The 23,976-nt window shown below is 44.4% G+C and overlaps 1 long non-coding RNA gene across 1 annotated transcript in view; it reads right to left on the bottom strand.

Moving 5' to 3' along the window:
* Positions 1–23,976, bottom strand: part of LOC309546575 — a 382,448-nt gene that overhangs the window by 101,658 nt on the left and 256,814 nt on the right. The window lies entirely within an intron of this gene.

Here is a 23,976-nt window from a genome sequence, read left to right on the forward strand (position 1 = left end):
AGGCCACGTAGAAAACAAATGTTTCCCTGTCAGTGACTGGCGTTGATCAGGTGAAGAAAAACACCGGTCACTGCACTGTAAACAGGACCTAACACAGCATTTTTTCTAACAAATTGCTCCCTAGTAATATATACAGTGTATGCATGTAAATATTATATATATATATATATATATATATATATATATATATATATATATATATATACACACACTGTAACATGTATATATTGTGACAGGTGGAGACTCCTGAAAAGGGTCATTTAAAGGACACAGAGTGCAGAACTACAGAGCATAGATGTGCAGTGGATAAGACTGCTTTTGCAGCTCTCTCCAGGTTTTGGTATACCTGGATGGGGCTCTGTAGTTTGTAGATTTCATAGTGTCTTGGGAGGGACGGAATCTCCAACACTGTGTCCATGTTTTGTGGATGACCAGCAAGGTGTGTGCTCAGGTGCACACAGCCCTTAGAATGAGGGTCTAGGAAGACCTCAGAACTTCCAGTTGGAGACTGCTTCATCCAACAGACAGGAGGTCTGTTCATGGGGAGTGGGGAGGACTCCAATACTCTATGGGAGTCAGGAGCTGCAGGTGGCAGCCAGTGCACGTGTGTCTGCAAGAGACAGGTGATGGCCTAAGGACTAAAGCCCCGTACACACGTAGCGATTGTCGGCCGCAAATATTCGGCCGCTGACCGATCGGCCAATTGTAGGCTTGTTAGTATGAAGCTTCCGACAGCCGACAGCGCATTTTCGGCCGAACAGAATCTGTCGTGCAAGCATTAAAATTTTTGTTGGCCAACACCAGAACGATTGTTCGCCAGTCAGTACAGATTTCGGCCGACAGACAGCAGATTTGCAAGACTGGGCATGCTCAGAAAAGAAAAAACACACGGAAAGTTAACCATCACATGACATCACTTCTGCAGTCGGCTGTTGTTGGCCGACAAAATTCGTGTGCAGTCTTTTGCAGTTTTCAACAGACACGACAGCCCTGGACAAAAGACGGCCGATCGTTCGGCCGACGATCGCTACGTGTGTACGGGGCTTAAGGCCAGAGTGAAGCTGCAAGCTTTGTGGAGTTCATGGTCTGGGAACCAGCGAAAAAGAGCAGAGGTACTGCTATTGAAAAACTGAGTAAAAGTGAGAGAGCCAGGTGGGCTAGCATTTTCAGCTTGTGATATATTGACTGGAGAAGAACCCCTTGGGGAAACCTATGGTATGGACTTTAAAACATTATATTTCGGTCCATCCCACGCCGCCAGGTTACACCTCAGTCTGTTCAGGAGCTCAGTGATGCACAGGTCCAGATCTAGAAGGAAACACCCCGGGACACCATCTGTCATCTAATTAGGAGCATGCCCTGACGTTGTCAGGCATGCATACAAGCACATGGGGGCCATACAAACTACTGATTACCATTTGACTAGCCTGTTGCATCATTTTTTCACTTTGATTTTTGGGGTGTCATTGAATTCAGCCCTCTGTAGGTTGATAATTTTAATTTTCATCAAATGATGTGGCATCCTTTCGTTCCTAACACATTACGCAGTTCATCTCAGTAAAGATATCCAACATGGGACTTTTCCCCATTGAGATCTGATGTGTTTTCGAAGTGTTATTTTTTTTTTTGAGCAATATATATATATATATATATATATATATATATATATATATATATATATATATATATATATATATATATATATATATATATATATATATACACATATATACACACACACACACACACACACACACACACTATATATTTTTTTTGTTTTACACCACATGTACTGTATATTCACGTGCATACATTGCTCATTGAAGGTTGATAGTAAATGACAGGTGTGGAAGAAAACATTAAAATGATGCCAAAGGAAACATTATACAACCTCTCTGGCTTCTAAAGTTCTGAGAAGCAATAATGTGTAGCTTTTCTGTCCAATTTACAGTATATAGTGAGACACGGCTGCTGCACCACAAATAATCCGTTCTTTTCCTCTGACTGCTCCAGAGTGCTGGGGTTTGGTTGCCATAGCAGAGATGCCCAAAATGAGCATGATTTATAGGAAAACCAGTGGCTGGAGGGCACTACTGCCATGATGTGACACATTTGTGACACATTTCTCTTATAGTAACCATTCAATGAAGGTAAGCTTGTTTCTTTACACAATCTTAAGGAGCTGAACATTACCCAGTGTTTGTTTTCAACCAGAAAGAAGAAAAAGCATAGGACTTTGCAGATGATTTGTCCCTAGTAGTCACTCTGCTGAAATTACAACAGTATAAAGCAAAGCAGCCAAAGGCAATGATTACATCCACTTTCTGAACATGCTGTTAGCAAACTCGGCTCAGATACATAAAGAGTATAGAAAGGAAGATGCAGCTAAAGGTTTTCTTTGAAAACAGGAACGCTGATGGAAACACAAGTGTGCTAGCCAGAAGCAGTCATGCACCTCTAGGACAATAATCCCCATCGCAGAAGAATATAGGCTCATAAAAGAAAGACAACTATTAAAAGAGAAGTGCAGTAATAAAAATAAATAAACAAATACTCACCTAGATGGCTGCAGCATTGATCCAATGTTGCAGCTGTTTCCCACCAGCTCTAAGCCTGAGAACTGAGCAACCATGTGACCGCTGATCACTCCTTTCTTGGGTCTGCCCTGAGCAGAGAGCAGTGACTCTCAGTCACTGGCTCTCTGTTCTGCCCCTCCAGTGCTCAATAAAGCGCCGGGTTTGCGGAGAGGGTGGTGGAGGGCATGCCAAGAGGCTGAGCCAGCTGTCCGTTAGGCATCTGGGTGGATCCCGACATTATTGTTGTGATCCCTGCAGAGTCTGCACAGGCTCTGTGACATCAGCTGACAGTGGGCTTTAGCTGGCTGTTGGCTGAATATGGGTGACAGGAATGCAGAACTAAGTACACTCTTGTGATCAACAGAAAAAGTATAGCTTTGGCCATACTTCTCCTTTTTTTATACTGTAAATTCACCAGTCTCCTAATGCTCTAATTTTGTGCACTTTAAATGCCGTACAAGAACAGTGACAAATGATTTACAGCAAATATCTGTAAACAAACTGAAAAAAATGTAATATGAAGCAGTTTTTATCTTCGATCTTCCTATTATGGCACCTAGACAAAAAAAAACCTTCACCATCCAAGAGAGAATATTTAATCTCAGCATCCCCACACCATTATGGCAGGAAACACTGAAACAAATAAACTATTTAGAGAAAAAAAAAAAAAACTAGAAAAGGTTGGTAGGCTGGATCAGAGAAACTTTGCAAGTATAAAATGTTAAAGCGGAATTCCGCCCCCCCCCCTCCACACAATGTAGCTGCTGACTTTTAATAATAGGACACGTACCTGTCCTGGAATCCAGCGATGTCGGCACCGCAGCCTATGTTTCCATCAGCGGTCGGGTGCTGCCACTGCCATTGCCGGTAAGGGAACCCGGCAGTGAAGCCTTGTGGCTTCACGGGCAGGTCCCTACTGTGCATGCGCGAAGCGCGCTGTGCATTCGGATTGGCTCGGCGGCGGGAGGTAGGAGGAGGGGGACCTAACTTCGCCACGGCACCGTTTCCCGGAAGTGGAGAAGGGTACCTGTCAAAAAAGGTACCCGTTCCCCCCTCCCCCCTGAAAGGTTCCAAATGTGGCACCGGAGGGGGCAGAAAGCATATGAGCGGAAGTTCCACATCTGGGTGGAACTCTGCTTTCAGTACTACTGCTACAACAATCTACCAGTCTAACCAACATAGAATCTCCACACACATCAATTAATAAATAAATCTGACCCCTTTTCTTTTTTAATTTTTAGGGGTTGGTCCACTCAAAACTGACACTTCAATTTTCAGTAGATGGAGAGAAGTTAAACCTTTTTTATTTTATTTTGACTTTAGGTGGCGGTCCTCTGTTATGATGAGCAGGGATTTGTGAACAGATTGAGCTTCCATAATGTCACCTTGGCACTGCCTGGTTTCATCCTCAAAATGCCAACCCACCATACCATAACATTGCATGTAGTTGCAACACAACCCCATTCACTTAAAGAAGAGGTGTAGCCAAAGCTTTTTTGGCTCTTTTTCTCCCATGGATCACAAGAGTGAAGTTTGTTCTGCACTCCTGTGCCCAGTTTTCAGCCAACAGCAAGCTAAAGTTCACTGTCGGCTGACGTTACTGGCTGGGGAAAGATCTTGACTTTACAATGTAGTCGGGATCCACCCAAATGCTTGGACCAGCAGCTGGCTCAGCCTATCAGCTGCACCGCTGGGAGACTGAGCCAGCTGCTCCCTCCCCAGCCCAGCACTCCTGTGAGCACTGGAGAGGCAGAGCAAGAGAGCTGGAGACTGATAGTCACCACTCTCTGCTCAGAGCGGAGGGGAGAACTGAGCGTTTAGTGGTGATTGGTCAGACATCAGAGTGCAGAGGTGGCAGGGGACAGATTGATGCTGCATCCACCTAGGTAGTATAAGGCCTTGTGGGATTCTTATACTTCTCATTTAAATGGGTTGTGATCAGCAGCAGCAACGCCTTCCGAAACCATCATGCAATCTTTTGCTGTGGCCACAGCATACTGCATGTTTGGGGGGGGGGGCAGGTAAACCGCGGCTCAAATGCCTGCTTTATCTCCTCCTGCTGCTTGTGTGAATAGGTTCTGATCCTTCCCTATTCTATCCAAAACAGGAAAAATAAAATCTGTCTTGATCTAAAAATTAAGTAGACCGCAAAAACAGTAGAAAATGTGAGCAGGAGTAGGCAAGAAATTTTGGTCAGGTGATCTCGCCGCTGGTGTTATACAGAATGAACCAAAAGGTGATTCCGCTTACTAGTGTTCACCCATAACGGAAATAACCAATTTTGGGGACTGCATAGAATTCATATGACAAGCATTGTACTGAATTACATATGAATATTGTACAACTAATCTATTCACTTATTAGATATGTTACATTAAAGACAGTCCTTTACCTGGCTCCCAATACTTTTATTAGGGTTTGTTTCTAGCCTTTACAATGAATATTAGAACAGTATGCGTTTTAGATTTCAGTTTCTAATTTTTGTCACACCAATAACAGGGAAGATGAACATCATTTCAGCTTTTCAGAAGGCAGACAAAAGCAAGCAAGACCTTTTGTTAATAATTCATGTTATGCTCTTTAAAATAAATACTTGTCCCACAAAGTTGCTGTAGAAATGGAAAAATGCATTAGGCGCTGAGCACAGCATGAAATGACATTTTGTCAGAGCCATGTTTTGAAAAAAAGATAACTTAGGATAGAGGTTTCTTGTTTCCTTTTTGTTCTGGCCCCAGACTCTCTGGGCTGAAATGAAAAGCCTACAGAAATAAATGGCTATGCTTACATACATGGTTGTCCTTGAGCTATATGGCATCCGATGCAAAACTTTAGCATAGTGCGCAGTAGAGCTGCACGATTCTGGATAAAATGAGAATCACAATTGTTTTGCTTGGAATAAAGATCACGATTCTCGGCGTAACATCATCTTTCACAATTTACAAACAATTGGGCTAACTTTACTGTTTTGTTTTTTTTAATTCATCGAAGTGTATTTTTTCACAAAAATTTGTGTTTGAAAGACCGCTGCGCAAATACCGTGTGACATAAAATATTGCAAGATTGTCAACCTATTCTCTAGGGTCTCTGCTAAAAAAAAATATATATAATGTTTGAGGGCACTAAGTAATTTTGTAGCAAAAAAATACTAATTTTACCTTGTAAGCAACAAGTGTCAGAAAAAGGCTTAGGCCCCTTTCACACATAGGTCCGTTTGTCATCCACCCGTTGACGGATGAAAAACGGACATCAATGCATCTCTATGTAAAAATGGATGATCATCGGTTAACATCTGTTTTCATCCGCTTACGTCAATGTCCGTTTTTTTGAATGGATGAATGCCCTATTTTTCAAAAAAACGGATCGGACAAAAAACGGATGTAAAAAGGACAAACGGTCCGTTTTTCATCCGTTTTTGCACTGGTAGCGGATGTAAAAAAAAAAAAAACGGATGAAAAGTGGATGAAAAACTGATGAAAAAATTGATTAAAAACGGATGAAAAACTGATACATTTTGATGTGACTGAACTGATGAACTGAACAGACTGTATGTGTGAAAGGGGCCTAAGTGGTTAAAAGAGATGTATTGCTTTTTTTTTTTTTCCCCATCTACATGCTTACCTAGGTGGATGCAGCATCAGTCCGATGCTGCATATGTCCCCCCGACACCTCTGCACTGAGAACTAAGCGATCAAACACCGCTGATCACTCGGTTCTTACAGCTCCCCGAGCAGAGAGTTGCTGACGGTCAGTCACAGCTCTCTGCTCTGCCCCCTCCTCGCTCACTGTGGAGGGGCGGGGAGCAGCCGGCTCATGCTCTCAGCGGTTCCCTGAGAGGCTGAGCTCGGTGTCAGTCCAGGCACCTGGCGGATCCCGACTCCGTGGTCGAGATGACGCAGTGCTTGGACTGACTTCTGTGCTGTCAGCAGAGCGCGGACACAGGAGTCAAAAACGAATTGCACTCCTTTGATCCACAGAAGCAGTTCAGCCAAATGAGCAGTTCTCGTTTAAACTAAAATTCATCTCTTTGATCTAAAAGAACCAAATGATACAATGTTTCTATTTATCTCTCAGCGCTGAGCAATGTTGATAAACATTTGCCGGCTGCTATTTTTTAAGACCACATTCACACTGAAGCGGCACGACTTCGGGGGCGACCTGTGAAGTCGCGTGCAGCGCGAATTTGGCACGACTTGCACGGACTTCACAGAATGAATGTCTATGCAAGTCGCTCCAGGTCGCTCCGAAGTAGTACAGGAACCTTTTTCTAAGTTGGAGCGACTTGTGTCGCTCCTATTAGAACGGTTCCCGTACCACACAACGGACCGCGACTTGTCAGGCTGACAAGTCGCCTGACAAGTCATATTAGTGTGAATGGAGACTAACAGCTCTGAGCATACAACGGCTCTGCATCTCGGAAATTCCGGATTAGGATTGTGAGGGGGGTTGAATCAAGAGTGTGATTTTTTTAATGATTAATCGTACAGATCTGGTGCACAGTATATGTTACACACCTTGCCTGTAGGCAACATCACTGAACTTGATAGAAAAGGCAGTCATATGCACAAAACTCCATTTTCCAAAACACTGAAAAGTTCTTACCATTCAGTAGATGCCAGTTAATGCAGATTTTATAATCTTAAAATACATAGATTCACAGATACGGTCACGGAGAAGCTGGCAGCATGTAGCACATCAGCCATTTTGTTAGTCTCCATAGCAGCAAGGAGGACGTTTTGATCGACTGCTACTAAAACAGGAATAAGGGGAAATCTTCCAGTGGGGACGCCTGTTCTGGTGACAACTGGGGATTTGCCTCAAATTGGAAAGATATCCTCCTATTTCCTGTTTAGGCTACAGGTCAGGAAGTGAAATCTTCCTAATGAGACACTGAGGCCAAAAGAAAGAAAAAAAAATGCCAGCCTTCGCTGCTAGTTTGCCTTAGGGGAGATGGCGGCGGCAGCAGCACCCGATATAAAAAACACAACTCGGGTGAAGATACCACTGGATTCCTGAACAGGGAAGTTTCCTAATATTAAAAGTCATCAGCTACAGTATTTGTAGTTGCTGACCTATTTATTCTCAAGGACACCTGGAGCTCCTCTTTAACTACACAAGTTCACAGTGCCGAATCCGATGCAGACAGAGTGGCCATTCATCCCACAGCCTACTTAGAATCCTTTTAAAATGGCAGACAGCCTCCACTGGCATTAGTGCTAGGACCACTGACAGCCAGGACCCAGCGATAAGTCCAGGAGCTGAAATGCTCTGCTGCCTGGGCTACCATAGTAGTGCCTGTAGCAAATCACTGTGAACACAATGCTTCCACATTGTGCTTACATTGGATACAATGTGATGTCATAAGTATGGAAGCCGGGACAGAGCCGATTTGTTGTGATCTATTGCTTGCTGAGTGCAGCTATTACTACGTAGCTGCATGGTGGGGTCTAGATCTGGTCTTGCGTTCACTGCGCAAACATCAATGCCCATTGTAAGCAGTGGCGGCTGGTGAAGTTTTAAGATGGGGGGGCGCAAGACCCCGCCCTTCTATTTTGGCCCCTCCCATTTCTCAGAAGCCACACCCTTATAGACCCCACCCATTTTGTCCCCTGTATTTTGCTTGCGTGAACCAATTCTCCCAATATATCACATATTAAGGGGTCCATCAGTACTAGTATATCCCATAATAGGGAGCAGGGGCCCTATTATGGGATACACTGACAGAGTGGCACAAACCCCACAGTACAAGCCCCTTGTACAAACCCCACAGTACAGACCCCCTAGCACAGACCACACAGTACATGCCCCCTTTCAATGTAGTGACCAGCGTACATGCCCCCTTTCAATGTAGTGACCAGTATACAGGCCCCCTTTAAATGTAGTGACTAGCGTACATGCCCCCTTTCAATGTAGTGACCAGTATACAGGCCCCCTTTAAATGTAGTGACCAGCGTACATGCCCCCTTTCAATGTAGTGACCAGTATACAGGCCCCCTTTCAATGTAGTGACCAGCGTACATGCCCCCTTTCAATGTAGTGACCAGCGTACATGCCCCCTTTCAATGTAGTGACCAGCATACATGCCCCCTTTCAATGTAGTGACCAGCATACATGCCCCCTTTCAATGTAGTGACCAGCATACATGCCCCCTTTCAATGTAGTGACCAGCGTACATGCCCCCTTTCAATGTAGTGACCAGCGTGCATGCCCCCTTTCAATACAGTGACCAGCGTACATGCCCCCTGCAGAGGTATGGCAGTGGGAGAGATGGGATCAGGCAGAGGGATGGTGGTGGGAGAGATGGGATCAGGCAGAGGGATGGAGGTGGGAGAGATGGGATCAGGCAGAGGGATGGAGGTGGGAGAGATGGGATCAGGCAGAGGGATGGAGGTGGGAGAGATGGGATCAGGCAGAGGGATGGAGGTGGGAGAGATTGGATCAGGGGGTGGCCGGGATGAGATCAGGCAGAGGGATGGAGGTGAGAGAGATGGGATCAGGCAGAGGGATGGCGGTGGGAGAGATGGGATCAGGCAGAGGGATGGCGGTGGGAGAGATGGGATCAGGCAAAGGGATGGCGGTGGGAGGGATGAGGGCATGAGGCAGAGAGGGATGGCAGTGGGAGGGATGGTCATGGGATGAGGCAGAGCAGAGGGGGATGGCAGTGGAAAGGCTGGATGGATGGATGGTCATGGGATGAGGCAGAGCAGAGGGGGATGGCTGTGGAAAGGCTGGATGGATGGATGGTCATGGGATGAGGCAGAGCAGAGGGGGATGGCGGTGGGAAAGGCTGGATGGATGGATGGTCATGGGATGAGGCAGAGCAGAGGGGGATGGCGGTGGAAAGGCTGGATGGTTGGATGATCATGGGATGAGGCAGAGCAGAGGGGGATGGCGGTGGGAAAGGCTGGATGGATGGATGGTCATGGGATGAGGCAGAGCAGAGGGGGATGGTGGTGGAAAGGATGGATGGATGGATGGTCATGGGATGAGGCAGAGCAGAGGGGGATGGCGGTGGAAAGGCTGGATGGATGGTCATGGGATGAGGCAGAGCAGAGGGGGACGGCGGTGGGAAAGGCTGGATGGATGGTCATGGGATGAGGCAGAGCAGAGGGGGATGGCGGTGGAAAGGCTGGATGGATGGATGGTCATGGGATGAGGCAGAGCAGAGGGGGATGGCGGTGGAAAGGCTGGATGGATGGATGGTCATGGCCCATGATCACCATCCATCCAGCCTTTCCACCGCTATCCCCCTCTGCTCTGCCTCATCCCATGACTCATGGGATGAGGCAGAGCATAGGGGGATGGCGGTGGAAAAGCTGGATGGATGGTCATGGAGGACTGACAGGACAGGAGGACCACGAGGACTCACCGGTGGTGATGTCTTCTTCCAGCAGATGACCTCCGGTGGTCTGGTCTCCTCTCCGGTGCCGCCGTCACTCCCGTCCGGTGTCCACCCGACTCCATCGTCCGCGGTCCGGTCCACTGCTGCGAGTGACGTCAGCGGGGTCAGCGTTGGATGTCCTGGATGCTGTGATTGGTCCAGGCTGGAGGCTGGACCAATCACAGCCAGGAATCCACGAAGTGGGGGTTTCCAAGGAATCTGCCTTGCGCCCAGGTTACGCCCCCCACGCCCCCCAGAAGGCAGCCAATCGGCGCCTCTTCTGGGTGGTAACCCCACCCCCCCACCCCCTCCACATCGGCCGGCGGCGGCGAACGCAATTTTTTTTTTTTTTCAAACTTTATTGCTCGTTTTGCAATCTTTTTTTTTTTTTATCCTTTTTTTTTTTCTTCCTTTTTTCAGGGGGGGCGGCGCCCTGGCGCCCCCCTATGCACCGGCCGCCACTGATTGTAAGTGAACTCAATATCATTCGATTTTTCAGCAATTACAAACCTGTGAAAAAGTCACCGTTGTGCTAATTTGTGTCATTATTAACCCAAAGTAAACTTATCTTAAAGTGGTTGTAAACCTCAGACATGAAATATAAACAAAATCTTGAAATGTCCTTCTACAGTGTGTACTAAGTTGCCTCCATTAAGAGCACTAAATATCATTTCTGTCTGCTGCTTCATTCCTCTGCTATCTGCATGAATCACTTCTGACAAGATTTCCTGACACCAAGAGAAAAATGGTGACAGGGGAGGCATCCCCAGCTGATTGACAGCCTCAGCTCTGTTCCTGTGTGTGAAGGAGGGTGTGTCCCAATCAGCTCTCAGTGCTCTCCTCACTGAGCTCTGCAGAGTGTAACTTCGGCTCTCTGCCTGCTTTTTTTCTGACGGCTCAGACAAGCTTCATCAATTCTGCACTTTGAACGGATGTAGAGAAGAATGCACATAAATAGGTAAAACTTATGTAAGAGTATTTGTTTCAGCTCTGTGTATCCCCTGAAGCCAGTCACTGGGTATATGTAAGGGTTTACAGCCACTCTAATGTTACACTATTAGTTTACGCAAACCATTTTTTTATTCTGCGTGTGTCACAATGTAGTGTCAAAAAGGGAATAAAACACTTCTAAAGAAAAAGACAAACTTTCACTTTGAGCTTAAGAGCCCATTCAGACAGGGGCGACACGACTTGGTGGGGCGACCTGTAAAGTCGCGGTGCACAGCATGCACCGCGACCTCGGCGCGACTTGCACAGACTTCATATAATTGAAGTCAATGCAAGTCGCCTTCAGGTCACCCCAAAGTAGTACAGGACCCTTTTTCAAAGTCAGGGCGACTTGTGTCGCTCCTATGAGAACGGGTCCTGTACTATTCAATGGCGAGCGACCCACCGCGACTTGTCAGGCGACCAAGTCGCCTGACAAGTCCCGCTAGTGTGAATGGACCCTTACTGTTCTATGTCGCATAAAAGTCACAATAATCAGTGGCCTTTGTTGATTAGACTATGTTTTGTGAATATATGGGGCATACCTGCCAACTGTCCTGTTTTTCCTGGGACAATCCCGGCAAATAGGAGCCTGTCCCAGGTAATTTACACTGTCCCTGTTAATCAGGGACAATGTAAATCGTTTTTTTAATTTTGTTCCACACAGTTTCGCTCTCACCCCAGCTATGTGTTGTTGTTCTGGCAGCAGGTTGTCTCTCTCTCGGTGCCCGCTCACTCTTCCCGTCTGTCACAAATTTAATGTGTCACCGGAGCCAGGGTGTCAGCATGGTGCACTTTCCAAAATCCGCCAGCAGGGGGAGGCAGAGCACCTTCTGACAAGCTGACACTTTAGAATTGCAGGGAATTGTGATGAGAATTTTAAACTTTTGGCAGAAGTAGTGCAGCCGAATGGGAGCATTATTCCAACTCTGCTACTTTGGCCTCAAGTTTTCAATTCCCTTTTCAATTTCCTGTAATTTTCTCTTTATGAAGTAGACCCTATAATCTGATAAATAGGCGGAGATTAATTATGCAGAGTGGGCGGAGCTTCAGGGAAGTGGGTGTGGTAAGTAATTGATAGCTGTGCTGCAAAGTGTCCCTGGAAATTTTTTCAAATGTTGGCAACTATGTATGGGGGTGTACAAAATACGCAAACATTGAATTGGGAAAAGTGACAGTAAAATGCATTTTTTTCTAATTTTGGTTTCTATATATGCTCATTAAAGGCAAAGAAAATAAAAATATGTATCCAGACTGAAATGATGTACAATACATTAAGGTGGACTACAAATGCCAAAAAGTATAAATGTGTGGAACAAAGACATCACAAAAAAATAGTTGGGATTTATGGGGGGGGGGGGGGGATCAGGGAGACAAGAACCCAGGGAACCAAGTGGTTAAAGTGTCCTCCATAGGATACTGCCTGTAAAACCCAGTTTGTTCATACTGAAGGGTTGCTATGCTTGGATAGTCGATAATAGCAGACAGGTTCAATAGTGCTATATGCTCTCTTGTCTAACAAATATAATCTGCCTCTCTTCTGGGATCAATCTTTTTGCCTGCTATGGATTGTCTCCATAAAGGATTTTAGAACACAAGCAGTGAGAAGGAAGGCACTCAGCTAGACACTAGATAGTCTAATTATTCACATGGGGGATTTGATTTTCTGGTGCTAAGCAGATGTCAGGGAAAGGATTGGAGGATCCCCTTCCAGATGGGATGTGAGCAAGGCATCCTTCAGCTAACTTTATTGCTTTCAGTTCACTGACCTATTTCTCACAAATCCTAGCAAACAGAACAAAAGATGTGTGGAACGTACTATGAGAAGAAGGAAACATATGCAGATAGGAATATTGAGCGGACCTAGCAGAACATGGAAACTACATCTAGAACTAGAAATGAACAACAACTGCAACAGGTCCAAATTGACTTCTTGTAAGAACCAAAGCTGACTTTTTTTTTTTAACCTTCACTTGTGATTTTTCTATCTGTGAAAGAGAATGGTTGTTCTCTTTTCCATAGGGGAAAGAAAGCACTTAAAGTGTATGTTACCCTAACATTTCATAATCCTAAATATGTGCCTACTGTATCATGTACGTCTATGAAAAAGTCTCCTGTTCTCTTTTTATTGCTTCCTTTATGTGAAATCCCTGGTGTTCCTGCCAGTCCCTCTGCTTTCCTATTAAAAACTGACCACACTAAGCAGGAGAGCACACTGTGGTCAGTTCTCTACCCGTGCTGGGAATTCAGTGTACTCTGACTCCGATAATCAGACTTGTCCTGACATGCCCCCCCCCCCCCCCAACAGCCATTTACTGGGAAGCTCAGTGTGCTCTCCTCCAATAATCAGACTTGTCCTGACACCCCCCCCCTCCCACACAGCCATTTACTGGGAAGCTCAGTGTGCTCTCCTCCAATAATCAGACTTGTCCTGACACCCCCCCCCCCCCCTTAAACAGCCATTTACTGGGAAGCTCAGTGCGCTCTCCTCCAATAATCAGACTTGTCATGACATGCTTTCCCTGCACTGCCATTCCCTAGGAGGAGCAGTGTGCTGCAGCTTCTCCTCCCCCAGCTCTTATGCAGCTGAGAACTAAGGGAATGTGAGAATTTATAAGAAAGGGGGAAAAAGGTATTTATAATTTTTTTTTGTATACTCATACACAGATGTTATGCCTTTAGTTTCTATTTTAAACTGAAGGTGTTGTTTTACAAGGTGATCATTTACAATCACTTTAAATGGTCAAAGAATGCACGCTCATGGTTCCTTGTGACCAATGCCACAAATGGCAAAAAAAAAGCAAAACAACCACCAGATTTTATCTTTCAAATAGAAGCAGCATCTGTTTGGTTTGGGCAACTGCTCCAGCTTTCTTTGCTATAGTTTTTTCAGGATTTGTGTACACTGGCATCTGTTTGCATCAAAACTGATTTTCTCCTATACAAATCAACGGAACTGTGAAAGCAGCTGAAAACAGCCTGAAGCATGTTGGGGAAGAGGTCACAAGGCAATCGGAAGTACCCTTAAAAAGGACAAAACTAAAACTGCTCTCAAACAAAAACTATAGGCATGGTTTATTAGCCCATCTGCACAGGACTTAAATCAGCCACCTGCACTTTGTCACACTGGATTGCCTATTAACCACTTCTAGTCTGGAAAGATTTACCCCCTTCATGACCAGGCCATTTTTTGCGATTCGGCACTGCGTTACTTTATCGGACAATTGCGCAACCGTGCCATGCTGTACCCAAATAAAATTTATGTCCTTTTTTTCCCACAAACAGAGCTTTCTTTTGGTGGTATTTGATCACCTGTGCGATTTTTATTTTTTGCGCTATAAACAAAAAAAAAACAACAATTCTAAAAAGAAAAAAAAAAAACAATATTTTTCACTTTCTGCTATAAAATATTCCCCAAAAAAAAATTAAACATCAAATTGTTTCATCATTTTAGGCCAATTTGTATTCTGCTACATATTTTTTGGTAAAAAAAAAATAAATCCCAATTTTGATTGGTTTGTACAAAAGTTATCGCGTCTACTAACTACAGGAAAGATTTATGACATTTGTATTCATTTTTTTTTTATATTTTACTAGTAATGGCGGTGATCAGCAACATTGCGGTGGACAGATCGGACTCCTAACTGACATTTTTGACACTTTTAGGGGGACCAGTGACATTACTACAGTAATCAATGCTAAAAATATGCACTGTTACTGTAATAATGACACTGGCAGGGAAAGGGTTAACCCAAGGGCGATCAAAGGGTTAAATGTGAGCCTAGGGGGTGTGGGCAATCGCGGCCGCCAGCACCGCAGATCAGTCTCCCCTCTCGAGAATCGCCACGCGCGCGCACCCCCCATGCTCACTCCCAAGGAGCGACGTATGGGTATGGCAATTCACGCAGCTGAGCCAGACTGCCACAGTATATCTGCAGCGAGCAGTCGACAAGCAGTTAAAGTGATATCCAAGCCTCAAAAAAAAAAAAAAATCAATCTTATTTGCGGATTAGTAGACTTACTTGTTATGGCTCCTCTCCCTGTATCCAAAGCGGACTAGATGGATCAGGTTTTTTTTGTTTGTTTTTCATCAGCCAGCCTGCTGATCAAAAAAAAAGGCCTGCTTCCCCCATCCACACATTTGAGGTGCATATGGGAATTCTTGCTGCTGCGCCATTGTACTCTGACAGCGGGGACTTCTTTGCCATCAGAATACAGTACACTGATCACCACTGCAGCCAATTGACAAAAGCCATTCAAAAGCAGTTAGTCTGTAGAATGACTGCTCCCAAATAGGAACAACCATAGATGGATCAAAATTTTGTCCCTGCTGACCTGCCCAAATATTGTACGCCAGTGCAACTTTGCCTTTCTTCCAGTTCAATCTTATCCCCTCATCACTGGCTGCACTTTTAGGCTGCAGGGTGTCTCTTTTCCTAGCCAGGTCCTATGTCTGAGTGCTCTCAAAATTTGCACTACACCCAACGCGCACAAGAAACTGGATATGCAAACATGCTCAAGAAGCCCCTCTACTTCTACCATGAACTGGTTGACAGCAGCTCCCAAGGCAACTGAAGGGGGGACACCTGCACTATAGCATAATGGCTGATTGAACATGTAGTCCCGAACACTACAATCAGATACCTATGAAAGCGCACTCCCCGACCTTAAGTTGTTGAATGCAGAACAAAGGAGAAAGGAGGAAGCGCATAGAACTAAGTATCAGTGTATATGTAAAAAGTGTAGTAGTACCTGCGCTAGTGGAACAAAAATTGTAGCTGCAACTTCAAGTGTGACCACACCCCAGTGAAATAATATAAATTAAGCCGCTCTAAACATTTAAATGGATCTAATTAAAGTCCATACAAAGTCCAACAAATTAAATCGATAATAAGAATTCGTGATGTTCAATCCAGATTCCCAATGGACATATGCTTACCAAAAGGTGAAATTTTTAAAGCAAGTGATTCTAAACAAAGCCTTGTCAGCTTGATGGAAGGAAGACCAAGTATTGCTCACAGTGTATTCATTGGGTCATAAATAATGAAAAAAGGAAAAAAACGCAATAGCGTAAAACCCAACAACAATGGATACATTCAATTTCATAAATGACACCAAAGTGAATATATCCAGTGATTATGGAAAAAGAAAGAAAGTGGTGTTCAAATAGTGAATAAATGAAATCCTCCACCAATATTTGCGCTGCTTACCAGAACCCAAATGGATATGCACAAAATTATATCAGAGGAAATAAGGTCCAGTAGAAAAGGACACCTGTGGATACTCCTTACCAGAGATCAGACTTGCAATCACATAAACAACCAAAACGTAGTGCTAGTCCTCCACCATGTAGAATCGCCTCTTACCAGACTGACAAGCTGTATGCACTTATGGGGAACCCAAATTAAAATGGTGTATGCGCTTAAGGGACTCCTCTAATCCGTGCAGGCTCCACTTAGAATGACTCCAATAGAGAACCCCAAGGAAATCACCGCAGGATGAGTAAATGTAAGTGCCAGACTCAAATATTGAAGGCACCTGTAGATCTCGTGGGTTAACTCCAGCTCCGCTCAGATGGAATCCAAAGACACCCCCAAAATGTATCACCAAAAAGAAAGGAAAGGCTCCATAGTGAAAAACCGCTTATAAAATGTATTAAAAAAAGGAAATATTACACTCACATGCAGGAATAAACAGGTTTGTATGTGAAAAAAGCCGCCGGCCGGACGGCTCCGCACATCCACACTTCCTGGTCGCTATAGGGTGACGTCAGTACGCCGTGTCCTTACGCCGTTTCGTCACAGATGACATTGAAAAACACACGGCGTACTGACGTCACCCTATAGGTGTCCTTTTCTACTGGACCTTATTTCCTCTGATATAATTTTGTGCATATCCATTTGTGTTCTGGTAAGCAGCGCAAATATTGGTGGAGGATTTCATTTATTCACCATTTGAACACCACTTTCTTTCTTTTTCCATAATCACTGGATATATGCACTTTGGTGTCATTTATGAAATTGAATGTATCCATTGTTGTTGGGTTTTACGCTATTGCGTTTTTTTCCTTTTTTCATTATTTATGACCCAATGAATACACTATCACTGTGAGCAATACTTGGTCTTCCTTCAATCAAGCTGACAAGGCCTTGGTTAGAATCACTCGCTTTAAAAATTTCACCTTTTGGTAAGCATATGTCCATTGGGAGTCTGTATTGAACATCACGGATTCTTATTATCGATTTAATTTGTTGGACTATCAGTGTATATGTCTTTGCACTAAAAAATGAAAGAAATGGTGTTTTCACAAGTGCTACTGTAATCTCTAGTAACGTTTGTTGAAATTACCAAGTTTCAATACTAATTAAATAAAACCTGAGTCTCCCAGCCATTACTTGTGTCATTTACAATGCCCACAATGTTAGTGAAAATGTTGCTGTGTGGGACCAGCCTAAACACATGAGAAAAAAGGGGGTAAAAAGCCGGGCTAGGTCACAACAATGATGTAACAGGTTGATGAGGCCAACAGCACCTAAAAACAGGGGCTGAAGAAAAACTACTAGGCTGCCAGCACCAAAGATATGATTAATCCAAAGATATAAAAAAAACAGAAAAGTCCATGACTAATGCACCCACTCGCATGCCTAGAATTGCCAGGTCATTTTAAAGGCGTGTGCAAACAGATTGACCACTTTCCAGAAGATGCAGATTATGAAGCAGACACTGCCGAATATTTTCTCCGTATACATCTGATTGCTGATGATTGGTGGAGCTTAAGAGGGGGATATATTCTATAATCATCGACTGTAATTGGAGATGGAGGAAGAGCTGGAGGACCGCCTCATATACGCTATGACAACTGCACCATAACACTCACCTGTTTGACCGCTCATTCGTTTGAGGGTCCACTCACTCTGGTAAGGGTTTTGTATGTGTGTAGCACAGCGGTGGAATCTAGGTTTAACCCTGGGAGGGGGACCTCTCCTTATACCTTCTGCTTTTGACACCAATCTATTGAAGGACTTTTTGTCTGGCCGCTCGCTCGTCCTCTCCCCTTTCCTGGCCTGCATGCTCGGATAAGGGTCTGGTATGGATTTTGGGGGGGACCCCACGCCGTTTTTTCGGCGTGGGGCTACCCTCAAATTCCATACCAGACCGAAGGGCCTGGTTTGGAACCTGGGGGGGAACCCCACGCCGTTTTTTTCCCCATTTTGGCATGGAGTTCCCCCTCAAGATTCTCACAGCGCAAGTTGCACCGCAAGTCGGATCATCTTGATCCGACTTGCGGTGCGACTTCCATTCAAATCAATAGGCTCACGTAGGCAACCATTGATTTTGAATGGAGGCAGAAAAAACGCTACTAAAAGCTACGCGGCCAAACGTGCAATAACGCAAAAAGCACGTTTTTTCCTGGCGTCAAGAAACAGCTTTGGAGCTCGTTTTTATGACGCCCTGTGTGCATGGAGCCTTAATGTGTTATTTGAGCTATTAGTGCACTCAGTGTTTACAGGATTTTGGCGCTGCACTTTTCTGTTTTTTTAAACACATGAGACAATACATATTCAACATATTTATCGCAGAGATAGAGAGGGTAAAAAAGGGGGAGGGGTATGTTTGTATATTAAGAACAGTATACAGGTAAATATGAGGGATGATATTAATAATGGAGCTATGGACGAGGCAGAATCCCTATGGGTAGAGCTTCAAAGGAAAGGCACGGTGGGGAAGGTAATATTGGGCGTATGCTATAGGCCCCCAAACCAGAGGGAGGAGGGTGAGGTGGACCTCATGTTACAGATAGGATTGGCAGCAAGGATGGGAAATGTCATTATAATGGGGGACTTTAATTATCCTGATATAGACTGGGCAGAAGGAACCGCGCATTCAGCCAAGGCTCGGCAGTTCCTAAATGTTTTGCAGGACAATTTCATGGGTCAGATGGTGAATGCACCGACAAGAAACAATGCGGTACTTGACCTACTGATTACCAACAATACAGACCTGCTCACGGATATAGAAATACGGGACAACTTAGGGAACAGTGACCATAGGTCAATTGGTTTCAGTATTAATTACAGTAATAGGAAACACAAGGGTAATATAAGGACACTGAATTTCAAAAGAGCCAATTTCCCTAAACTGCGCTCGCTGCTAGAAAATATCAAATGGGATAGAACCCTGGGAACAAAGAACACGGAGGAAAAATGGGAGTGCTTCAAGAGCATACTTAACAAGGGGGTGGGCCAGTGCATTCCACAGGGAAATAAATTTAAAAGAGCAAAACTAAACCCTGGGTGGCTAAACTCCAACATAAAAATGTATATTAGAGCTAAAGAAAAGGCCTTCAAAAAATACAAGACTGAGGGGTCATTGGCAGCATTTAAGCATTACAAAGAGTGTAATAAGAAATGTAAAGATGAAATCAGGGCGGCTAAAATAGAACACGAGAGACATATAGCGGAGGAGAGTAAAAAGAACCCCAAGAAATTCTTTAAGTATATAAACAGTAAGAAAGCGAGGCCAGAACACATTGGCCCCATAAAAGATGATAAAGGAAAAATGGCCACTGAGGACAGAGAAAAGGCGGAAGTGTTAAATAATTTCTTTTCTTCAGTCTTCACAAAGGAATCGGGGGGCTACACGAACCCCGCTTGTAAGGCCGAACTAAATAATACACCTCAGGAAGTGCCGCCATGGCTAACAGAGGATAGACTTAGAGCTAAACTAGAGAAACTTAACATAAATAAATCCCCGGGACCGGATGGCTTGCACCCAAGGGTTCTAAATGAGCTCAGTCAGGTGATTGCCAGACCATTATTCTTGATCTTTAAGGATAGTTTACAGACAGGTATGGTGCCAGCTGATTGGAAAAAAGCCAACGTGGTACCAATATTTAAAAAGGGGCCGAGATATATCCCGGGTAACTATAGGCCGGTCAGCCTAACATCAGTAGTCTGCAAAATTTTGGAGGGGATGATAAGGGACCACATACAAGACTTTAGTAATGAAAACGGTATTATAGGTAGTAATCAGCATGGATTCATGAAAAATCGTTCATGCCAAACCAATCTATTAACCTTCTACGATGAAGTGAGCTGCCACTTAGATAAAGGAAAGCCTGTGGATGTGGTGTATCTGGACTTTGCAAAGGCCTTTGACACCGTTCCCCACAAACGCTTACTGTACAAACTAAGGAAGGTAGGTATGGACCATAAGGTGAGTACCTGGATAGAGAACTGGCTCCAGGGGAGAGTACAGAGGGTGGTGATTAATGGGGAGTACTCGGATTGGGCGGGTGTGGAAAGTGGGGTCCCCCAGGGTTCTGTCCTGGGACCAATCCTGTTTAATTTATTCATAAATGATCTAGAGGAGGGGATATCTAGTACAATCTTAGTATTTGCAGATGATACTAAATTAGGCATGCCAATATCTTCTATGCAGGATGTGGAAATCTTGCAAGCAGACCTGAACAAAATAACAGGGTGGGCAACTACATGGCAGATGAGATTTAATGTAGAAAAATGTAAAGTAATGCACTTGGGGGCCAGAAACCAGAAAGCAAGCTACTCACTAGGGGGGGAACCTCTGGGTGAGTCTAGGATGGAAAGGGACCTGGGGGCACTGGTAGACAACAGGCTTGGAAGTGGCATGCAATGCCAAGCCGCTGCAAGCAAAGCCAACAGAATACTGGGTTGTATAAAAAAGGGGATTCACTCCAGAAATAAAGAGATTATTCTTCCACTCTACAAGACTCTGGTCTGGCCACATCTGGAGTATGCTGTCCAGTTCTGGGCACCGGTCCTCAGGAAGGATGTGCTGGAACTGGAGAAAGTCCAGAGAAGGGCAACAAAAATAATTAGGGGAATGGAGGGCATCGGCTATGAGGAAAGACTACAAGCACTGAACCTATTCTCTCTGGAGAAGAGACGCTTGAGGGGGGATATGATATCAATGTACAAATACTGTACTGGCGACCCTAGCATAAGGAACAAACTATTTAGAGTAAGGGAATACAATAAGACACGTGGCCACTCACTAAAACTAGAGGAAAGGCGGTTTAACCTTAAAGTGCGTAAGGGGTTCTTCACTGTAAGAGCGGTAAGGATGTGGAATTCTCTTCCGCAAGCAGTCGTATCAGCGGGGAGCATTGATAGTTTCAAAAAACTATTGGATGGACACCTTAAAGACCACAACATACAGGGGTATACAATGTACGGTTAAAAGCAAACACACACACATAGGTTGAACTGGATGGACTTGTGTCTTTTTTCAGCCTCACTAACTATGTAACTATGTAACTATGTAACATGGCGAGACCTCACAGCAGAGCAAGGTTAGAAGATGTGCGCAGCATACCGCGAGAAAAAGTGCAGTATTGGTAAAAGTGAGACAAGCCTATAACTCCATTAAGCTATAGCTTCACAATAACCCATATGACCACTAACCTTCACCTTCTCATTACATAAATGACTTTACAGACTGCTGAGAGCTGGGATCAAGTACTGGTTTGTATACACGCTGCCTGGAAATATAGCGTAAGAGCCCAACCAATCTTCTGGAGACCAATATAGATGACTTAGATCAATGGTCTATCTATGTAATCTGTCTATTTTACTTTTTAGTCACTCTTTTTAAAGAGCACCTGTGCATATGCAGAACAGAGGAAGAATCAATATTCACAAGAGAGCAGCAATGGAAGTATAAGATGAAGCAGTAATAAGTCAAGGTGGATCAATATTTATGAGGCACCGAATCCTAATGAGCCGTCTGCATCTGCTGTCTACAGGCAACAGGTGCTCTTTAAATCATTAATATTCAGCTTTATTCCCCTGGTATATTACAAGAAAAAAATCTCTATTTATCATCAATCCACCATCCCTTATCTTGAAGTGCATTGAATTGTTCTGCTCATGATGATTTTATATGTATGGTATAAATTTGATTGCTGACCTTTAGAAATATAAATTCTAGAAGGCAGCAACTGCAGCAGGTCGCATATTTATCTTCATAAACAAGATTAGGGACTTCCTAGCATCTTGACCTGATAAAGGTCACAAAAGTGTCTTGGAATGGAATTACAACACTAGGATTCCAGGAATATTCTGTGGGGTTTCTTTTCCATAAGGTCGGAGAGAGCTACACTAACACTACATTCTCTGCATGCCTATCTCCAATGTGAGAACACACAAGGGGATCACTACTTCAACAGTCCCACATGGTATTCAATTAGAACACTGACAACATTATTATATTAGCTGACACCATCATTTTACTTTATTAAACGTAAACCTGAAACTTTAGATCTTTATAATTATATATAATATTTAAAGCTTGTCATCCATTCAAAGATCCTGTTTCATTCAAAGAAATTGTAGTACATTGGAGGCACTGGAGGAGGACAACTTTTACTGAATTGGAAGACAGAAGCACAGGGAACCCATCCAACTGAAGGTAAGTAATGTCCCTTGTGCTTAGAATGTCATTTTGTTAGGTAAACTAAGAATTTAAAACAGAATACCAATGCTTCGCTTTAGTACTCTTCTCAGTGTACAGTATATCAGTGTGCACAGACTTACTGAAGATAACAGATCCTCCATGCAACTGGATGCTCTCTCTCAGCAGTCATTTAGGTGGCACCCAACTCTAAAATGTAAAAAACTAAAGGAATAGTTTTACATAATGCAGCAACATCCACTCATGTGGGACATTCAACATTAGAGGCGCCTTATATCCCCAAAGCAAATACATCTTTGCACCTTAGTACTGACTATTATGCCAATGTTTCTCTTCTTCCTCAGGTCCTCTCCCTCATATGACCCCAGTACTGATGGAGGGGGGCAAACAAGAATGCTGTGCAGGAGCCCGATATCCTCCATTTCCATTGATGAGGTCATTGTTGTTAGAACACTGCTGACTAGAGTGTTATAATGGGGCACAATGAAAACCAGTGGGTTTGTGGAACTAAAAGGCAGGCTTGATACACCAACTGGCTTGTACACAATTTTTGGGTAATTTTTTGGCGTCTTGCCAAGGTACCCGTGAAGAAACCTGAAGGCACCCTGGTTGAAAAAGGCTACTCTAGAGAATTGTTGTGCCATCACAGGAGTGTGAAACATGTTTGCTGACCAAACACATATCATGTATGTTGCTGCTTTTATGAAGTTTTAATAAAGAAGTGGTTTTATCCCTGGAAATGCCGCCAGTCTCTCCTTCTACATGTTCTTCTGGTTGCGGACCAGGCTGGCACCCAGGTCTACACAGCTGGGAGGGATCTTTACAGGTTGCCTTGAGCAGTGTCGCCCTTCTCTGCCTTGCATCAGATGTGCACGAGTGCCACGGCTATCTGGGATTCTCCCTTCTGATTGGCAGCAGCTAATTGATTCCTGCTGCAGTCAATCAAAGTCAGTGAGCCAATGAGGAGAGAGAAGGGTCGGGTTCAGTGTCTGAATGGACACACAGAGCTGTGGCTTGGCTTGGGTGCCCCCATAGCAAGCAGTTTTGGAAGAACCAGGAGTGCTGGCGAGGGACCCAAGAAGAGGAGGATCACACAGACTAGGTAAGTAGAACATGTTTGTTTGTTTTTTTAACTAAAAAAAAACAAAAAACAAACCTTTAGTGTCACTTTAAGTCCCCGTTCACATTAGGTCGCTCCGACTTAGGGGGCGACCTGTGAAGTTGCGTGCAGCGCGACTTCGGCACGACTTCCACGGACTTCACATAATGGAAGTCAATGCAAGTCGCCTCCAGGTCGCCCCCAAGTAGTACAGGACCCGTTTTCTAAGTCGGAGCGACTTGTGTCGCTCCCATTAGAACGGCTCCTGTACTACACAGTGGGAGCGACCATGCACGACTGACCAAGTCGCCTGACAAGTCGTGCTAGTGTGAACCGGCACTTAGTGCCGGTTCATACACATGCAATGCCTATACCCTTCGAATCCACTGCGGGTTCCTGCATCGCACTCAACTCGCAGGCAGTTCACACTGCCATATGTGAATCGCTGGGGGTGTCAATACAAAGTTAACGACACCCCCAGA

The sequence above is a fragment of the Pelophylax lessonae genome, assembly GCF_965119305.1.
Source record: "Pelophylax lessonae genome assembly, chromosome: 2".
Lineage (NCBI taxonomy): Eukaryota > Metazoa > Chordata > Amphibia > Anura > Ranidae > Pelophylax > Pelophylax lessonae.